This window comes from Diceros bicornis, unplaced genomic scaffold (assembly GCF_020826845.1).
Source record: "Diceros bicornis minor isolate mBicDic1 unplaced genomic scaffold, mDicBic1.mat.cur scaffold_61_ctg1, whole genome shotgun sequence".
NCBI classification, from domain to species: domain Eukaryota; kingdom Metazoa; phylum Chordata; class Mammalia; order Perissodactyla; family Rhinocerotidae; genus Diceros; species Diceros bicornis.
This window is the reverse complement of record NW_026691491.1, coordinates 2014419-2024520: the sequence shown is the minus strand read 5'-3', so window position 1 is coordinate 2024520 and position 10102 is coordinate 2014419.

The window sequence follows — 10102 nt, the reverse complement described above, 5'->3', positions numbered from 1 at the left end:
TTTGCTAAGGAAGACTGGCCCTGGGCTAACATCCGTGCCCATCTTCCTCCACTTTATATGGGCCGCCGCCGCAGCATCGTTTGCCAAGCAGTGTGTCAGTGCGCGCGGGGGATCCGAACCGGTGAACCCCGGGGCCCCACAGCAGAGTGTGTGCACTTAACCGCTTGCGCCACCAGGCCGGACCCAAAACCCAGTTCTTTTAATATTGAGAAAATTCAGCTTTTCTAAGTAATCGAAGACCTAATAAAGACAAAACAGAGAATCTTTGTTTTCTAGGCAAATTACGTTAAAGATAAAGAAACTTTCTTTAGAATTTCTTTTTTTTTTTTGTGAGGAGGAGCAGCCCTGAGCTAACATCTGATGCCAATCCTCCCCTTTTTTCTCGAGGAAGATTGGCCCTGAGCTAACATACATGGCCATCTTCCTCTACGTTATATGGGACGCCGCCACAGCATGGCTTGACAAGCGGTGCGTCAGTGCGCGCCCGGGATCCGAACCTGCGAACCCCGGGCCGCCACAGCGGAGCGCCCGCACTTAATCGCTTGTGCCACCGGGCCGGCCCGTTCTTTATAATTTCTTATTAAGAGCAGATCAATAATCTGAGAAGACTTTGTCCTTTTAATAAAGGACTTTGTTCTTTGTACTTTTAATTAATGTCCGAATTTTAATTTTACACCAGTGTACTTTTGATATTAAAATTTATTTTTCAATAAATTCACTTTAATCTTAGCCAGCTTGACCACACATTAAAATTTCTTTTTAAAGATTCCTTTTTCACAGTCTTCTACAATTTTTTATGTCTTGTTTTGTCCTTTTTTTTTGTTTGTTTTGGAACAATCATTTTATTTTAGAACAAAATTACTTTTTCCTTCAACAAAATTCCATCTTCATTCTTCATATCGTCTTTCACTGAAAATACATAGCCTACTTTTCTTGCTTACTTTTCATTTACAGTCATTCTCTCAATTTCAAAAACTTATAAAGTGTATCTAGAAAAGAAATGAAGCAAAGCAGTTGTTACAGAATAATTACAGATTTTACCTTGGAGGGTGGCATAATTGCCTATGCATTACATTAAATGAATATAAACTCCTTCCACATAGTACAAAGTAAGCCATATGCTTTTTGGATATTATAGAACGAGATTCACTTGGGTCTATAGGTTCATCCTGACATTGCTCTGCTACACTGTTCATGATAGAACAGGCGGATAGAACAAGATCCCCACATTGTTGCTGAAGACGGCTGCTGTAAGTTGAGTAGGCAGAATAAAGATTTGAAAGATGGAACAACAGCGTCTAAACTGATGGCAGGGCTATAAATATCTGGGAAGCCGTCACCAGAATTCCCAGCATTGTAAGTAGTTATAAGAACTGGGGGAAGTTCTTTTGAACAAAGATTGTTGCCTGGCTGTAAATCTGAAAAAACAGGCAACAGCGTATGAGCCTGTCAGAGAATGATTACAGCCTGGCCTTGAGGAGTTATCCTTGTGTGCCTACAGGACAGGAAGGGTGGTGGTTCTTGCATTGGCCTCTCCATCTGGCTGCACAGACCTTTCTGTTGCTCAATTTACTGTAGTATAAGAGCAATGGTTTTCAAACATGTTGAATCATTCCACAGCAAGAAATCTAGTGTATATCATGGTCCAGCATTTGCCTATATATATAAAACCATATAAGTATCTGAAATAAAAGTTTAACAAACTGATATGTATTTCCTATGCTTAATATATGCCATATGTGCCTTCTATTTTGCATTTTATGAAATTATTTTCTTTTATTTATATATAATAAATAAATTTATAATAAATTTATCTATGAATTATAAATAAAGTTGAAGATATGTATTATCCATTTATCTATATTGATAAATGTAGATACCATGTACATGTTCTGTTTAAATAAACATTAATCATAATTTCTCAATGGTCTGTGACAATAGTTTGAAAAATAAAAAGTTACAGTGAATCCTTCCATAGTAGGAAAAAGCTCTCAAGAGAATCCCATTGCTTCTCATCTTTCAGAGGCTCCTGCTGCTTTGCCTGCACTCTCTCAGCGTCAGTGCACACAGTTTGCACAGAGTTAATTTATGTTTATCACTCTAAGTGTTCTGACATTTTCTCTTTGGTTCACCTTATATTCTCAGCTCTTCTTCCAACTTTTTTAACTCTTTGCTTTCCAGTGAAAACTAGGAAGCATGAAATTGTGAGCTATCAGATATTATAAGCTCATCTATTAGCATCCTGTAGTAGATTAGCAAACCCATAAACAAATTTCATAATTTCTAGAAGCATATTTCTCTTTACAGCAAACTTTTCAATGTGGCACAAAACATGTCTATTGGTGGACCCAAATATTGTTTGTTTCCCTGTATGTTTAGCAGTCAATGTCTCAGTGACTATCCTATCTGGAAATGATTTAGATATTTAATGGATATCCATTATTTAGTTTAGCTTAGTGTAAGCTTTTATCTTATTTACATTTATTTAAACACTTGTTTTTAACAATTATGTTTGGATTAGACATTAAAGAGTTAACCATCATCTTAAGTTATTTTTCTTGTTGACAAATTCTGTAACAGAATTATTTGACTAGTAAACAATTATTTGATTAGTAAACCCAGATAGAAAAACTTGTATGCTTGTATTTCATTCAGTATTGATAACTCTAAAGACATGCCTGATCTCAGACAAGGTGAATTTGAAAGACGTTTGGGTTAGTTTCTATATTTCTGAGAATTTTAGGAATACTTAATATATATAAATGTTTAATTTTGGCAATACCATCCAGAGGTAGAAAAATACCATACATATGTGTGTGTATATATACATATATATGTATGTATATATGTATATATACACACACATATGTATATACATACAGAGAGACACAAAGATCTTTAAAATTTTTAGCCATGTCTCAGGTACAAAACCCAAAAGAATAGTTGAATCTAAATTGTGTTTCTGGCAGATGGACTAAGTAAAGTTTACCTGCTCAGAAGGCCAAAGACTTTTACTAAAGATTTTTTTTATTTGCATGCTGTGAGGACCCTTTTATAGCTGTTTTTGAAGTCATTTTTTCTTTTAGAAGCTTCTGCATAGGAATCAAAGAATGCATTCCATTGTCTCTGAGAGGTTTGGAATCCTCTCTTTTAAGGGTGCCCCTTAAGGTGGACTTATCCAAAAGAAAGTTTCTCCAGAATGGCTGTTACAATCCCAAATTATCCAAAAGTTCACCCATTTCCAGAAAGGCACAAGATCCTGGTCCATAGACCAGGTGGAACCTATCTTGCCTTTGGATTCCCTAAAACTTCTTTACTACGATAGGCCTTCTTGTTCAACAGTGCCTAAAACACTGGAATCACGTTTCCCCGCCTTTTGAACAGGATGGGGCACTTCCCAGGACACTTCAACATACCAATCAAAATAAGCTTCCCGTTCCACTTGCTTAGTTTTAGATCTCTTATTTTCTAACTGTGCATGCAAATAAACTAATTTATATATTTCAAAAGAGCCCCATTGGGGCCAAGCAAGTTTTAAATCATCCTTGGTATACCAGTGCCATTTCTCTAAAAATTGATATGCAGAGGGCCCATAATTTTTTAACATAAATCCAGCAGGGATCCCCAAAGAGCTGAATCCCTGTAGCAATAGACTGCATACTTCCTGCTACAAGTATGGACTCACCAAAAGAGGAAGTAAATTCTCTTAAACTAGTTCCAAAAGACACCCAGATAAAAGCCAGAACCTCAACCAAGGTGGAGGTTCAGAACTGAGAGGACTCACCTGGCCTGAGGCTGTCAGGGAGATGACAGAGCACAGGAGGCTCACACAGGGGTCTTGCTCCAAACCAACAGCAGCCCCAGAAATAGGTGGAAAGTCGCTTCACATCCCATATCTCTAACACCAAATATGCCAACTTATTAAAAAAAACTGTAAAATAGAAGAGTAGCATTTATTTGGGGTCTTAGAATTGCAATTCAAGGAACACAGTTCCAGCAGCAGCTGGAAAGTCCAGACTTTTTATTAGCAAGAAAGAGAGCCCAGAACAGTTCCCTCTATTGTTTGTTAAGGAGGGTAAATTTCTGCTACAGTTTATTGGCTTACTCAAGGGCATATGGTTGCTACCAGAAAAAGTATGTTTTTGGACAGTCCTTCAGAAAGTTCTGTCTCAGCAAATAACTCCCTTTTTGGCAAGTCAGCATGGTCAGCACAGTTTCATATTTTTAACAAGGTGAAGTCCAGGGTACAAAATGGAGTCACCACTGACAATTCATTTCATAGGTGCAAGGCTAAAGAAACTTCTCTTGAGTCTGATCATAGAAGGCCGTATAGACAATTCATTATAATCAGTTTGTTATCTCCTTAGGCGAGTCCTAAATATGGCATGAAGTTTGGGCCTATCTATTGAAGACGTGGTATACCCCTTTCTGTTCTGTTCTCTACCTAAAGAATACTGTGGTAACAAGTTCTATAGATAGTTACATTTAAATTAATAATGTTACTTGCTCTGACTAAGACAATTTGTTAAGCATACAAGACCATTACATGGGTTCAGAACCCATCTATACCATTCACTAACTGTGTTATAGTGGTGAAGTTATTTAAACTCCATAAGCCACAGTTTCCTCACCTGTACAAAGTATTAATACTATCAGTTATTTAATAGGGAGCTATGCAGAGCAATTTAGCCCAGTGCCGGACACATAGTATGTATTCAAAAGTTGATTTCTTGAAAAATAATTTGTATAATGGCCAAAATAGTGTTTACGTAAATAAGGTTCAGTATAATAGATCACCAATACTTCTAAAATAATTTAGATTAGAATGTGTAAATCATTGTATAATTTGATATTTCCCACAATAAATTTATCATGGAAATAGTGGTCATATTTAGCTTTCTGCATTTTTTTACATAAACGAGGAAATAAGTTCATTTTCCTTTCTTCTTAATGGAATGTTGTACCTTACATTTTCTTATGTTGTTTTGTGTTATTGTGTTCTTTTTTTTTATTGAGGTATAATTGACATATAACACTTATATTAGTTTCAGGTGTACAACACAGTGGTTTGATATTTGTATATATTGCAAAATGATCACCACAATAAGTCTAGTTAACAACCATTATTATACATAGTTACAAATTTTTTTTCTTGTAGTGCGGACTTGTAAGTTCTTTATTAGCAACTTTCAAATATGCAATACAGTATTATTAAGTACAGTCAACATGCTGCATATTACTCCGTCTGGCCCAGTCATCAAGGCTAAGGAGGCACGATTTCTAACGGACAAGTTCTCCCAAAAGAGGAAGAGAAGTGGGGAGAAAATAATGCTCAATTCCTTTGCCTCTTCATATGATCCCTAATAAGAATACAGTTAAATAATTTTTAATACTTTCTTGGGCACTATGTTTCGTAAGGGGAGAATTTGGTACCAGCTTTGTAAGTCTGTAGAACCAGAAGGATCAGCATTAACTGGTAATTGATATTGCCTGTCCACAAATGTAAGATCTCAAATTTTAGGAGTTGAATCTTTAGAAATAATTAGAGAGCTAAGTTCTCTGTGCTGTGACTTTCTTCCCAAAGACGTCCTACAGTTACTCTAATCTAGAGAGAAAAATCATTAAGAACTCTACTGAATGTTCTAAGATTATTATCTTTCAGATACTTGTTCTAAGATGATCCTATAATTTTAATTTACTCTAAGATATTTTCAAGATTATTATCCTTCATATTCTTAGGATATTCTTATTATTTTATCTCCCATTAAATACACTTATGTTTTAGTGGAATTTGTTATGTTTATTATCTGTGTCAGACACAATTGGTGGTTTAATCAACAATCGTCTCATACCCCTTTTGTGTTTTTTAAAAGAACACAGAGTTTAAATACCTGGTGGTCCAGGACAAGAAAATATTTATTTATCTAAAAATAAATCTTGGTAAACTTATATATAATTTTATGAAATCTGGACAAGGAGACATGAAGGAAAAATACCAGGTTTGTGGCAGTGGGGGAAGTTAAGGTTCTGAGAAAGTTTACCTTACTCCCTCAAGAAAACGACATTCTTCTGGCCTTTGCTATTTCTTACAGAAGAACATTCTTGTCCAAGTGATTTAGACCATAAGACGGCAAATGTGAAAACAAAATTCAATATGACAACGTGAAGGGTAAAGTAACCTGTGCCTTTGAGAACAATAAGTCACGGAATTAACCCAACTTCGCCTTTTTGTAATGAGAGATAATAAATCCAACCTATATTTAAGCCAGTGTTAAGTTGTGTCCTCTGTTATTTGAAACTCATCATTCTATCAATTTTATCCAAGTAGCATATTCTCTTAAGTATTTTAAACAGTTTTTGCTTATCTTTTTCTTTCCTTGTATAATTTTTATTTTACTCCTTTCATTTTGTATCACTACTTCTGAGGGAGAAGAGCACATAGGGAAGCAGGAGGCACACATTTGAGACTTCATGGTGAAGGGCAAGATGTAAAAGAAAAAGAAAATTTATTTTTTCAAAGAAAGAAAAAAAGACATGATAAAAAGAGAAGACAAATCAAAGCCTCTTTCCCTGAAAAGAGTAGTATCCATTAAATAAACTGCACTTCAAAATATTAACAGAAGAGAGAACTCTTGAACAGAGAAACCTAATTAGCCATCTGAAAGTCTTGTATGTAGACATTTGTTATTGCCAATCCAGAATAATTTTTTTCAAATACTGAATCAACTAAAAATTGCAGAGTACTTCCATATGGACCTAATATAAAAAGAAAACAAGAAAAGGAGAATCAAAACATCTCAATTGATAAAAATTCTCTCTAATAAAAGAGCTAACAAGGAAATTAATTAATTAACTAAATAATTAAAGTAAAACCTTTAACACAACACTCCAAACTGAATTAAACAAGCTTAAGTAAAAACTGGCATTAAAAAACTTTGAATTATAAATTCCAAAATTTAGAACAGAAATGGACATCTAAGTTCATTCACTCTGAAAATAAGTTTTCAATATTAAGATAAATATTAACATGTGTTAATATTAGCTACATTACAGAGTGTCCAAGAGAGAAAAGCTTAAACGTCAAAGTTAATAAGGAAGATTTAGGAAAGGCATTCTAACAACTAAGACAAACCAAAATTGAAATAATGAAAGAAACAAAATGTTCAGAGAGAAATTGATCAATATAGGCAAAGAAGATAAAAGACAGGCATAGTTGGAGATGTTAAAGACTAAAATAAAATAATTGAAAATATTTTAAACCATAATTCAAAAAAATTCAGAAACAAAGAAGTCCCGAAGCTATGTAATTGAAGAGATCACCATATACTGAAAAAAATATGCCCTTTAATGTTTAGCTTCAATATCTTTCTTTAAGCATAAAGAAAATTATCCTTGGAATATTCACGCAAAAAGACAAAGTCACATATCAATGAAAGAAAATCTGATGACATCAAAATTCTAGACAAGGACGTTGAAACCAAGACAAAGGTGGGACCTTTGTTCCAATAACTCAAGGAAAGAAAGTGTGAGCTACGGGTGTTACATCAGCAAAACTGTTTTTCAAGTGTCAAGTCTATAGAAACTGTTTAATCCTGTAAGAACTCCAGGAATACTGTATGAGTCCTTCCTGCAAAATCAATTACAGGACAAGCTTACCCCACTCAAGACGTGATTGAAGAAACTTGAGCAAAAGGACTGATTTTCAGCACTGAATATATTTAACTGTAGGTCTAAGATTAAAACAGAGGTGGTAACAATGGTTGAAGAACAAGGGTGAGAACAAGGATAAAACAGCAATTGAAACAGAAGGATTTAAAATATTATGAGAAGACTGTGCAAAACTTTATGCAGATAAATGCCAAAACTTAGATGAAATAGATACTATCTCAGAAAAATATAATTTATCAAATTTGATTATAATAGAGACAAAAAGTTTAAACAGATGATTTGCATATGACAAAGAGAGAAAGAGAGAGAATGGAAAGGCAGAAAGACAGAAAGAGACACAGAAAGAGTGAGAGAGTTATTAAAGAACTACCCAATAAAAAAGCATCACATCCAGATGATTCCACAGAGAATTCTATCAAAACTTCAAAGATTAGATAATTCCAATGCTGTATAAATTGTTACAGAACGTAGAAAATTAAGGAACCCTTTAAAATATTTTTAGAAAGCAAGAATAGCATTGATTCCTAAGCTGAAAAAATTTAGCACATACCAATTTTGTTTCTTAACATCAATCTAAAAATCTTAAATAAAACATTAGCAAACAAAATCTAATACTACATTAAGAAAAGATATAGCATCATTAATTGAAGTTTATTTAATAAATCTAAAGATAGAAATTCATTTGTAAAACTCACTATATTGATAGATATAAAAGAAAAATACATAATTATCTCCATAGATGCTAAAAAGCCCGTGATAAAATCCAACACCCATTTCTGATTAAAATTTATTCAATAATATAGAAATATACACACATACATATAACATTATATACTCAGCCCTAAAGCCAGCATCTTAATGTGGAAGAAAAAGAGATATACCCATCAAGTTCAAGAATAAAGCATGAATACTTTCTATCTCCACTATTATTTAACAATAAATTAGAGGTATTGCCCATGAAATTAGATTAGAAGAAACAATTAGAGGCACGAGAATTGGAAAAGAAAAAGAAACCCCAAATGAATCAGTGATCTAAATACACAAATTAAATCTATGCAACTACCAGGGAAAAATACATGGTATTCCTTTATAAACTGGGTGAAAAAAAGTCTACCTATAACTCAAAATCCTGATGCAATGAAAGGAAATATTGAAAAAAAATTCTGTATGACATCCCCCCCAAAAAAACATGGAAATAAAATTGATACATAGAAAGGAAATTATTTGTATATATCACAGGTAAAAAGTGATCATTCTAAGTATTTAAAGAACATTTTAAATTACAGGGGAAAATACCAAAACCAAATAAAAATAAAGGCAAAAGATATAAATGGCTTACAAAAAGAGACACGAGAGACATACAAATGACTTTTAAACATATGAAAAGACATTTAACTTCACTCATGATAAGAGAATTTCATATTTATCTCACCTATACTAAGATTCCATATATTCTTTATCAGATTTATAAAACACAAAAGTTTGAGAACACTTTGTTTGAAGGCTTTGGAAACAAGTACTTCCATATATTGCTGATATAAATACAACATAGATTCAGCTCTCTGGGAAGAATTTGGCAGTATCTAACAAAACTTCAAATTTAGGAATTTACTGTTAAGATACACTTACAAAAATACAATTAAAAAATGTAGCCCATATACAGGAGATTGACTGAATAAATGACTGTTCACCACAAAATGAAGTTCTATGCAGTTTTAAACCAAAATATGAAGAAAATTTCTATGAACTCATATGCAGTGATTTTCAGGACAAGCTCTTTAGTGAAAAAAAAAATTAAGTTCAATAAAGTACCTATAATGCACTCCTTTTTTGGATAAGAAAGAATGAGAAGGAATATTTAGTATATATTGCTTTAATTTTGAAAAAATAAGTACAGGAAGTGAAAACCTGAAGCCAATGAAATGACTACCTGCAGGGGGGTGAGTGGCAATGGCTTGGAAATGGATAGAAAAAAACGCGGGTCCCTTGGAGAAATATTGATTCCGGGGCTAAGGCAAGGAAAGTACAAGGTAAGACTAGAAAGTCTTCTTGTTACAGAAAGTAAGGAATTTCTTTTAAAAATTATAGGTACATATCAAAAGGATCCTGGAGCATGCATGAATAGGCTCCCACTGGCCAAATGGGGAATGGCTTGGCTATCAATCTGAATAAGAACATAACACACTGCAATAAGAAAGGAACCTAATATGTATATTGCTATTAAATAATAGTAATTACAAAGTGAGGAAAAGGAAAAGCTCTACTTTATGGACAAATATCAAATAACATGTTGAAAAAATTATAGAAATTAAAATTTATTCTTTTTCACCTATCATAGTAACGACAGAAAGAATCAATGGAAGCTAATAATTAGTGGATTTATGAACACAATATTATGTCCTCATAAACTTTCCCCCACAGATTACTTACTAAA